The sequence below is a fragment of the Pelobates fuscus genome, chromosome 5 (assembly GCF_036172605.1).
Source record: "Pelobates fuscus isolate aPelFus1 chromosome 5, aPelFus1.pri, whole genome shotgun sequence".
NCBI classification, from domain to species: Eukaryota; Metazoa; Chordata; class Amphibia; order Anura; family Pelobatidae; genus Pelobates; species Pelobates fuscus.
Genome location: NC_086321.1, coordinates 210092645 through 210104967, shown reverse-complemented (window position 1 = coordinate 210104967; position 12323 = coordinate 210092645).

Below are 12323 nucleotides of genomic sequence, written 5' to 3'. Positions count from 1 at the left end.
CTAGCATTGCCCGTCACCTCTGTACTAACTGGTTAGTAAGTGACACAGATTATATGTCCGGTATTGAGTTCTGTGATCAGCTTAAGACCTGGGCTAAGGATAAGCTTGCAGATCTAGCAGCAGGCATTAACGACATTATTCAGGAAAAAGGTGAATCTGTAGAAAGATTTCATGCTAGGCTTTTCCAAGTGTTCACTGACCTGGGATTTGAGCTCAGTAATAAAATACACGCTCAGATGCTTTCCGGTGCCTTCGTACAAGGCATCAAAGACTCTATACGTAAGGGTATTATTGCTGCCCGCCCTGAGTATAGAGTGGTTCCCCTTGATAAGCTGCTCCTAGTTGCCAGGGGCTTAGAAGCTGCACAGGTTCCAAGGAGACCCCATCCCACTTCCCTTATGGTATCACGTCCACCCATCCCCAAAGGCACTAAGCCTGCAGATGGAATCTGCTTCAACTGTGGTGAAAAAGGCCATTTTAGGAGTGATTGTCCTGCACCCCTTAAACCCCAAAGATCTAACAGGCCCAAATCTACCACTAAGGCCCCAGCACCTCCTTCACCTGACTCAGCCCAAGAAGACTAGGATATTGGCAAGCCTGTATCATTAACCCCTGTTATGGCAGTTTCTGCAGGGGAACAAGGGGGGCCATTAGCCACTGTCACTTTACCCATTGAAGGCCACCCCACCACATTCCTTGTTGATACAGGTGCAGCCCGAAGTGTTCTGCGAGAACAAGACCTGCCTAATTCTTCCTTTCTGTCCAATATCGATGTCTCCTGTGTGGGAGTGGATGGTCTTCCAAGACAAAGCCCATTAACTACTCCTTTGCGGGTTGGCAGCTGCCCTAGTCTGCTTGCCCGTTTTGTGGTGTCATCCACATGTCCCATTAATCTGTTAGGTGCTGATGTACTTTCCCGCCTACAGGCATCAATTACTTTCACACCTGATGGCCAGGTGGAATTATCTTCAGCCCTCTCTGATTCCGATACTTCAGCCTTGTGTTCCTTACCTCTGATGCTTCACCTAGAGACACCACAGGGTTATGCAGAAGGCATGAGAGAAAAATTTCCTGCATCCTTAATGAACAGTGTCCCTAAGACTTTATGGTCCTCAGGCCCAGAGGACATAGGCCATCTGAAAGTCCCACCAGTGATGGTCAAACTCATCCCAGGGGCAAAGCTACCAAGAAAGTCTCAATATCCATTGAAACCTGCCCAAGCGGCAGCCATTACCAAGCAAGTCCAAGCACTGCTGGAGAAAGGGGCTCTTGTTAAATGTGAATCTCCATGTAATACTCCTTTATTTCCTGTGAAAAAGAAGACACCAAAGGGTGAACCAGAGAAATACCGAATGGCACAGGACCTCAGAGCAGTAAATGAGGCAACAGTCCTGGACACCCCAATTGTGCCAAATCCGCACACACTCCTCTCTGACGTTCCACCCTCTGCCAGGTACTTCACAGTAATTGACCTGGCCAATGCATTCTTCAGTGTTCCCCTGGAACCAAGCTGTCAGTACCTGTTTGCCTTCACACATGAAAAACAACAATATACATGGACAGTTATGCCCCAAGGGGCACAGAATTCCCCAAGCCAGTTTGCAAAAGCAATGAGTATCATCCTTGACCCCTGGCAGTCTGACCATCCAGAGGTTGTCCTACTCCAATATGTAGATGACTTGCTCCTTTGTGGGGATGATGTTCCCATAACAGAAAAATGCTCTCTGGATCTTCTCTGTTATCTTGCAGATCAAGGATGTAAAGCGTCTCTCATCAAACTTCAATTCTGCCAGCCTACTGTGATCTTCCTAGGCCACTGCCTGTCACATGGCACCAGACACCTCACACGTGACCGTGTCAGAGCAGTGTTGGCCATTCCACCTCCAAAGAGCATGAAGTCCCTACATGCTTTCCTAGGCCTCATCTCATACTGCAGAGCCTGGATCCCTGAGGGCTCTCTGCTCATGCAACCCTTATATGACGCTCTCAAATCAGACCCCTTCTGCCTGTCACCAGAGGCACTTGACAACTTCTATACTCTTCAACGAGCAATTGCCTCTGCCCCTGCTCTTGGCCTACCAAATTATGGCAAGCCTTTCAAATTGTTTGTGTCAGAAAGACAAGGCCACGCTACAGGTGTCCTCACTCAACCACATGGTCCTGGCGGACGTCAGAGGCCTATTGGATTCTTCTCCTGTCAACTGGATATCGTGGCCAGAGGCACCCCTTCCTGCCTTCGTGCTGTTTTTGCAGCTCAAGAACTTATTGACTGTACTGGGGACCTGGTTCTTGGTCACCCTCTTACTGTTTTGGCACCTCATGACATTTCTGCAATCATTAACCAGGTCCAAATTAAACATATCACAGCTGCCAGACACCTTCGACTCCAGTGTCGCCTCCTACTGCCTGACAATGTCACCCTTCAAAGATGCCAGGTTTTAAACCCGTCCACTCTTCTGCCACTCCCTGAGGGGGGTACCTATTATGGATTCATCATGGATGAAGGATATGTCCTACTTCTTACACACACCCTGGCAAAACTGCTTCCCAACTTGCCTCCCTGTGACGGGCCTGAATATGCTTTTTGCACCATGTGGTACAAACCAACCATCAACCCTGAACCTCGCTATGAAGATGAACTTTTCCAATTGGTTGAGATAACACTCACCTTACAGGACTTTTACTATGATACTGAAGGTAACAGCATGACTTTAGTCCAACTGCCACATGAACTTAAACATCTGTACCATCACTGGGACACAGCTATTCCACACGTCCCTGTAACCAAGTCAAAGACTAAGTCATGGGGTGATCTTGCGCCCATGGCAAAACTATGGGCCACCATGGACGATTTACAACTTCAAGAAATAGGTGTTGCCAAGTATGCATCAACTGAACGTGAACCTGTAAGAGCATGGCCACGTTACTTTCTGGAAGAAGAATTTGAAGACCTGGTCACACAGCATGACTATGATCCAGAAACCCCCCATGACTGCTTTGCACAGATGAAAATGGAAACAACGCACCTACCAACCGTGCATGAGGATCCACTAACAGATCCTGACATCACCCTGTTTGTGGACGGCTCCAGATACGCTGATGAAGAAGGAAAATATCATACAGGATATGCCGTCACCACAACAGATGAAATTATTGAATCATCATCTCTACCATCAACAAAGTCTGCACAAGAAGCTGAATTACAAGCTCTAACTTCAGCATGCAAGATCTCTGAAGGAAAACGCGCCAATATCTACACAGACTCAAGATATGCACTGGGCGTGGCTCATGACTTCGGACTGATTTGGAAAACCAGAGGATTTCTTACCACCGCCGGTACACCAGTCAAGCACAGTTTTGCAATCAAGGAGCTGATGGATGCCCTCCTACTTCCAGAAGAAGTGGCTGTTTTGAAGATAAAAGCACATGGGAAGTTGGACTCGGATGAAGCAAAGGGCAACCACCTAGCTGATCAAGCTGCAAAGCAAGCTGCAAGAGGACCACAGGAAGTGGAAAGAAGAGTGTCCGGAAATGAAGAAAGTCCAAGAAATGAAGAAAGTCCAAGAAATTAAGAAATTCCAAGAAATGAAGAAACTCCAATATTCACTCTGCAGACTCTTCCTACTGACCTAAGAATCCTACGGGAACAACAAGCTGCAATTGCCCCTGAGGAAATACAGAAATTGAAGAAGAAAGGAGCAGTCCTAAAAGATGGAGTATATTACAACAACCTCAGATTCTGTCTCCCTAAGAGTTGGTACCCAGCAGTTGTTCAATGGGCACATGGCCCTGCACACTTATCAAAAGATCTGATGAATGCCCTCATACAGAAGTATTATGAAGCTCCTGGAATTACCACGCTAATCAATAACTACTGCAAAGCGTGTGTCATCTGTGCTAAATGTAATCCTGGGAATACAGCTAAAGTCCCCTCGAAGCACCTGGCTAAGCCCATGTATCCATTCCAAAGAATCCAGATAGATCATATCCAGATGCCAAAGAGCGGCAATTATGAATATGCACTAATGATAGTGGACATGTTCTCAGGCTGGCCAGAAGCCTACCCAGTGACTAACATGACCGCCAAAACAACAGCACGACGTCTACTTACAGAAATTGTGTGTAGATTTGGATTGCCGGAAATCATTGAAAGTGACCAAGGTCCGGCCTTCACAGCATCAGTTACCAAAGAAATTTGGACTGCTCTAGGAGTAACTCTTGCTTTTCACACCCCTTACCACCCCCAGAGTAGTGGTAAGGTGGAGCGTATGAATGGTACCTTGAAAACTAGAATGCTAAAAATGTCACAAGAAACAAAAATGCCCTGGCCAGTAAGCTTGTCAATAGCCCTGTTCAGTGTCAGACATACACCCAGGGGAAAGCCCTCATTGTCCCCGTATGAGATTCTATTTGGTACTGCACCCAGGCTAGGTTGCTATTTTCCCCAACAACTACAGCTTCAGACTGATGTTTTAGTAGATTATGTGACTGAACTTGCAAGTGCCTTAAACAAAATCCATGCCCAAGTTTTCTCTTCAATTCCAGATCCTGATTCTGACACAGGCAACCACAGTCTGCTACCCGGTGATTGGGTCCTGGTCAAGAAATTTGTGCGAAAACACACTCTGGAACCAAGATTTGAGGGACCATTCCAAGTTCTCCTGATCACCGCTACCTCTGTCAAGCTGGCTGGTAGGCCACACTGGATTCACGCCTCTCACTGCAAAAAGACACCTGCTCCAGAAGAAGCTGATTCCGCACAACCATGTACTTCTGGTACCTAATCCCCTTGATTGGCCTTCTTGAAGCCCAGCAGGTGGCCATAACTAAAGATGCTAGTGGGTACACCTTCTGGTATAATTCATCATGTACCCGTGTGGCCACCTTTACCTTTGATTACTGTGATATTGTAGATTGCCCATTCCCTAAATCACAGATTCAAGCCATTTATAAAGACATACCGCAAGCAAAAGACCCCTACATTTGTGTAGTTGATAACCAGTGGGGGCATAATTGTGACCATTGGGGGGCGGCGGGATGGAATACCGGGCCTGCCTGGGGTTACAAACCAGAAAGTGCTTTATCAAAAGTAGATGATCATGGGAGATCCCTCCTCCAAAGAATGACTTTAAGAAATCCTGGAGGATGTACACCTATGAAGTTAATGTTAAATATTGAACATCCTGGCCCAGAGGATGCTGGCCAATATGTAATGGGAATGTACTGGAGATGGGGTTCCTATAATAAACTAGGACATTTCTACCTCAATGATATGTGTCACTCTCCAGAGTGACAAGGAGCTGTACATATGGTCCCAAATCCGCTGAAACCACATATCCAGTCCTTTAAGGACATGATGGCCATTGCTAACCCCACTTTTGAAGACACCATGGCCGCTGAAACTGGATTTAATGACATTAATTTGTGGTTAGAGTGGATGAGATATAATGCCAACAAGCATAATAGAACCGCATGTTATGTATGTGGTGGTGCCCGACCTCACCTTGGCACCGTTCCCCTAATCCTCCCTTTAGAAATAGAAGAGTGTTTCTTGAGTCTTTTCGCCTACCGCTATGATTTTAACAGATCCCTCTGCGAAACATGGACAGCAGAGTACCCTATCCTAGTAGGAGGTGTTAAACCCCCAGATGGAATTACAGTCTATAAAGGTAATTACACTTGCTACACCATGTATGATGGGATCGGTAAATTTATGGGTAACTTTTCCAAGGGTTATTGTGCCACCTACAGAACTGTTCCTGTGCACCTGTTACAACACCATACTAGGTCACTAGGAGATATTTACTGGTTATGTGGGGATTTACAGTTAAGGTCTAGACTGGAGTCTGAGTGGTGGGGAGAGTGTACCTTAGTCAAAGTCATCATGCCCATCCACATTATTTCTGATAATCATCCCAACACTCATGATCCAACACACACATCAGCCAGAGTCAAACGTGAAACCCCAGTAAAAGGCAGTTTTGACCCACATGTTTACATAGATGCCATTGGGGTACCTAGGGGGGTACCTAATGAATTTAAAGCTAGAGATGAAGTTGCAGTGGGGTTTGAATCACTCTTCACTATAGTCACTGCCAATAAGAACCTTAACTGGATAAATTATATCTATTACATCCAACAGCGCTTTGTTAACTATACCAGGGATGCCCTCCAGGGTTTAGCCGAACAATTACAAGCCACATCCCAAATGACCTTCCAGAACAGACTGGCCTTAGACATGATTTTAGCTGAAAAGGGGGGTGTATGTAAAATACTACCCGACACCATGACTTGTTGCACTTACATTCCAGAAAACACAGGCCCTAATGGTAAGGTCACTTTGGCCATAGAAAAATTAAATAAACTCTCAGAAGAGTTGAAAAGGAATTCTGGGGTGACAGATCCCTGGGAAAAATGGTTTGGTTGGATGACTGGTTGGCAAAAAGCTTTAGTTCATATTGGTGTGGCTCTACTAATTTTTCTTTTTATTTTTGCTCTTCTCGTTTGTTGTGTCCTCTCATGCCTCAGAAAATTCCTACAGAAGACTGTAGACCAAACGACACCAACCTTTACTCATCTGGAAATTGGTTAGTCTACCGTGTGGAGAAGTGGTGGACAAGCCACCGTGGGATACCCATGGGAGTGAGGCGTTCGAGAGCCGTACTGACGGATGAGTTGCAGCCTACTAGGGTCAGATTAGGGATAGACTTGCACTTTGCACTAACACCAAAGTAGCGGACATGGGGTTTTATGTGTCTTTGGGCTAACAAATCTTCTGATATTAACAAATAAAGTTTATCCTTTTTAGCAATTAACACTCTATAGGGGGGACTGTTGTAGAATTATTAGACCCCTTATAACCTATAACCATTATTAGGCCCCTTATAAACTATATAATCCTTACTGGGCCCCTTTAATACTATATTCTCATATTCAGCTCTCAGGCCTCATAGTTTAAGCTTTACAAGATTCCTTTGTTCGTAGAAACAGCATGTCAGCAGAAAATGCTAGAATCTTCTGATTAAATGAAACACTGTAGCAGATAGTCTTGATAGAATGTATAATTGCTAAAGAAGCCTTGAGATGCTAACCTTGAAAAGACTAAGGTACCAGCTACTCCTTATGGAGAGCTGCCAAGCCCCCCTCCCATCGAGTAAAGCTCCCTCGTGCTTAGCAAAATGGAACCGAAACCTGTAGGAGCTAATCATGACGTTAGTTATGACATAAGACGTAACACCCAACAGGGAGGGCATTTGACTGACCACTTTACACCTTAGCCAATTGACAATGTTTTCTTGCTTTTTATCTTGATTTTTACAATGATGTAATTTTGCCTTTAAAAGGGCTTGCAAGCCTGCTTTTTAACAGATGCCATTAAATTTTCTGAAGTGCTTTCATTTAAACCTGAACTTGTGTCAGTGTGAATTTACTTCTGCGTATACGCAATTTAATCATCATCTTTGATTTGGCCAGGAACAGATAGTCATTCAAACATATTTGTTTGCTTAAAAGAATCCTTTATCACAACTATGTGATAATAAATGACTTACTTTGATCACTTTCCTTCAATAAAATCATTTATTTTGCATGATCAGTCATATTTTCAAAATCAATGTTAAATTTAACAATTTCTGCCATGGTATGCAAACTTTTAAACACAACTATATATCTTCTTTGTCCTAACCTGAACTTCTCTTTCTTTCTCGTGTTTTGGGGCTTAAAAACATGGTTTCTAGCCATGCCCCCAAACCATTTGATTTAGAGAGTTTCATATCATACCACATAAAATTAGTGTGCTGATTTTGAAGAACTTAGGCATTGCTTCTTCTGTGCTTCTGGTTATGAATATAAAAGTGGCATGAATCAGCTTGCTGCTCATGAACACGGACACGATGTGCAGTGTAGTGTTTACTGCTTCTCAAACAGAAGCATTGCAACAAATGCATATCTAAGAGAAGCATTTGATTGGTGGATTGCAGTAATTGCTGCTCATAAGCATTAGGTCCACAATGGCTCTCTAAGAGATTATCTGTGGCTCTCTGTGGATTAGACCAATGTCATCACACTATATAACTGCAAAGGGACAGAGCAAAATGCTGCGAGGGGAATGCAGTTTTAGCGCTGGAATAAAAGTAAATATAGGTTTGATTTAATTATATTTTGGAATGTAACTGGAGTTCAATATATATATAAAAAAACTGAGACAGGGCCATTAAAAAGAAACATCTATTGATAGAGTACAGTGTTCCTTTAACATTACAGAGCCATTTACTTTAATTTTCTTAACTAGAAGTCCTGTGAGGAGCATTGGAATATTACTTTTATCACTCTAGATTTTTAAATAACCTTGTTTTTCCCTTTTGCTGCTAAACATTTCAGTTTATTTGAAATAAAAATAAAAATCAGAAATTGAAATAAAAATCTATAGCAAACTTTATTATGTATTTGTATGGTATCCACGGCTCCCTGTTGCTCAGTAAATACTTGCACATTAATATGTGAACAATAATAAACTCCTTAATAAAATATCAGAGTATTGACAAGTTCTTTGTACAAAGAAAATACAATTCAAAAGGTGAAACAAGCAATGCAATAGAAAACATAACACGTACAATAAAACAAATAGACATAGGTGTCTCTCGTGTATGTGGTATTCTTGCAAACAGGCTGTTCTTTAGATCTAGTGCAGATGCTATTTTCAGGAAAAACACATTATTATTTCAAATGCAGTCCCTAGTTTGCTTTATACTTTTTCCTGTGGATCAGTATTCATAATATATGGCTAAAGAAATGCTCCAACAACTGGACAGCAAGACAATATGAAATTACAGAAGGGAATTAAATCAATGGTTGGTCCATGAGGAGACAGTATGTTCTCTCCTCTGAGCTGTTAGCAGGTGCTGGGTGCATACAGATAAGCTGATAAAAGGCTGATTCAATAGGCTAGTAACAAACACATGCTTTGTTAGTGATGGCTTTTTAAGTCACCATACATCAAACACAAAGTGTCAGCCTTTGAGAGTAACCCTGTGATGGCTTGTGGTGCTCTTTGAACTGACTCTAAGGCCCAGGGACTAAAAATCTGGCTGACTTTTTCTCCGAACACTGGAAGAACTAAAAGCTTCAAAGAAGAGAGCTACCACAAGCAAGGGAAATGCATTGATTGAAAGAATCAGTGTGAAATAGTCTTTAATAATTACCAGAAAGGTAGAATCGACCCATCTTTTGCTGAGCTATATTTTATCTTTATTGGATTAACTGTAACACACTAGGTTATGTCAAAAGGAATCTGCATGACTACTAAAAATAATTGTACTTTGAATAATAGATAACACAATAGATGCACCAGCCTGCATTTTTTCCCCAGAAGTATATAATTATAATAAAATAAATCTTCAGAAAATAAATTATCTTATAATCAAGGGACCGAATATTGTTCATTTTTGCAACAAATTTGGAAATTATGCCAGAACAAGTCAAAGTAATTGATTTTCTGGAGATTGTTTAACCCAGAGGGAAAGCAAGCATGAAAGATAAGTATTAAACATAATTATTGTCAATAATAATTCCGCTATCTTTAAAAACATTGGAGGTGGAGGCATAGAGGTAATGACAATTTAGAGCTCATATTGCATTTGAGTGATTTAGCTTCCAACTACAATTTTTCTTCTCTAATAGTTCTCTAAAAGATTTTTATATTTAATTTAGTATACACTTATAACATTTCAAGTTTCAGTGAAAAGAATGAAAAAATAAAAAGGATAATAAGATTAATAAGTAGATAAAAAATGTACTGAAGTGTTTTAGATCTTTCATCTTTAAGACTTTGTCAAAAAGAAATGTGTGTAATTCAGGTTCCGCATTTGGAAAGTTTTAGATAGTAGTCTGGAAAAGGAATGTAATACTTATGGAAATTTAAAAATGTATCCTTCAAATAACAACAGACATGGTTGCACCATGGAGTGATGTCAAGAAGACTTGTAGATATGTTTTTGTTTTTTTTTTTTAGTTTCTTTATTTTTCATCTTGACAAAAATGGCATTATGACAGTGGTAATATGGCTTGTGCAAAAGCCCATAAGATCGCAAAAACAATATACATTGTTACATATATAATACGTCTAAACATTACATCTCCGTTCCTCTGGGTTGGCCCGTATCGCCATTTGTCAAGGGTTTTTTATTTTTTGGTGAAGAATAACTACAATGGTATTGTCAGTTCCGTTTGTCCTAACAGTTGCAATTGTGCGAGGCACTATAGGGGAGCAAAAAACAGTAGGGGTCTTTGCATATCAAATCAATCTCGTTCCCCTATGTCCCAGTTTAATAGGACCGGTGCTTGTCTCAACAAAACAAATCGCGTATGGTCGGTAGCATACACTCTATCTGAATCTAACGGTACTAAACATACATCATTCTATCTGAAATCGCTCATAGTGTAGTAAGGTAGTGTTTGTGTCGTGAGGGAACTCTGTCTTCCGTCCCTTGTGGTTTGTCCCTGGGCCGGCCAGGGGTTCTCCCTATTGCTATTAAACTAGGTTCGGGACTCGGTTCCCCCACGATATTGTGAACCAAGGAGAAAAAACGAAAAGATAGAAAAGAAGAAAGAAAAGTAGAGAGGAGGAGGGAGGGGGCAGGGGAGGGTTGCACGTCAGGTCGGTGCGGTGTGAAGTTCTGTGGGCGACATCCATGTTTTGTAGACCCTCTTCTGGGGTCGTCACTTGTAGATATGGTTTTAAACAAATTGGGATTCGTATGAAGTTTATGATATCTGCAGGTTCTCTGGATTCTGGAACGCTGAATCACTATGTGACTGAATCACAAAACAAACAACAATGGACCAGCCATTTTGTTTGTTTCGTGATTCTGACTTTGCTATTTGCCCACTGGCAGCACTAGCATTCTAAAGATTAAAAAAAAATATTAAAAAGTCCTGTGTTTGCTGCCCAGTCACTAATAAAATAATCAGGGAGGACCTGGCACAGGCCCCTCCCCTTGATTCCACCTGTGGGGATCAGGTGGGGACTTTAAATCAAATAATGGGGAGTTAACAGGCCACTGCCCTAATTGTGACCAGTGGATGGAGGTTCTATTACATAAAAAAGGGGTGAGGGCATCCTAGTGTCCCCCTCAACCACCCCCTATGAATGACAGGTTGGAGGTTATTAATATAATAAACAGGTGGGGGACCATGGCAAGTCACGTGAGATAAAGATTTGTCTGTCAAAGCACTCTGATTGGTTGACTTCCCTGGTGTATAAAAATCCAATCCTTCTTGTGTAGCAAGCAGGAACCACACTGCATGCACAAAAGCAAAGGGTTCTTTAACCAGACCATGGGCCAGCACAATCTCACTAAATGGAAATGTACATAGTAGAACAATGTCCAGGCACTCCAATAGCTTGACACAGACCCAATTTTGGGTTGAAACATTGTAGAGCTCCTTTTGTTCTAATAAATGTGCCTGAAGCTATTGGAGTACCTGGATATTTTCTCTACTATCTACACTTCCTTGTGTCTAAACTTGATCCCAAGAAAATGGCTTGTGTTGCTGGAATAAGATGGCTTTTGAGAAATGTATTATCCACCCGAACTTTTAAAGAGTTTTCAGAGTTAGTGAGTTATGCTTTACTGTTTGTTTGAATGTGCAGACTATCAAAATATCATCTAAGTAATGGAATATTTTGACTCCTTGCAATATCAGGAGTACTGTCAAGGAGACAATGATTTTGATTAACATTCTCGGTGATAGACAGAGGTCAAAAAGCATAACTCTGAATTAATATTGGTACCCATCACACAAAACCTCAGGTACTTCTGGTCTGATGAATGAATTGGGATGTGATAATATGCACCTCGTATGTTTACTTACTGTTGATATTCAATTACCTTTGTAAATCATTGGGATAATAGTATGTATGGATTCCATGTTGAATAACTTTATTTTCAAGTATTTATTTATGCACTTTAAGTCTAGAATTAGATGCCATCTTTTGTTCAGTTTCAGAGCCATGGAAAACTGTGGGATACATATAATTGACTGTTCTTCTTCTGGTACTTCCATAATTATGTCTTCTTTCCCTAACTTGTGTATGCAATCTCCTATAGCCCTTTCCTTCACTTTGTCCTTGATATTATTGGCGCAGGTCTGAAAGAACTTCAGGTCTGAAAGAACTGGGCCTGCCCACCTTCAGAAAGGCTTCTGGATGCTTCTTGCTCCTTCGTGCTCCTTTATTCTTGTGAAACTAGTTTTCTGTAAATTTTTCATATTCCCAACTTGATCTGCTATTCATGTCCTGGTCATATGATCGACTATCATGAAAG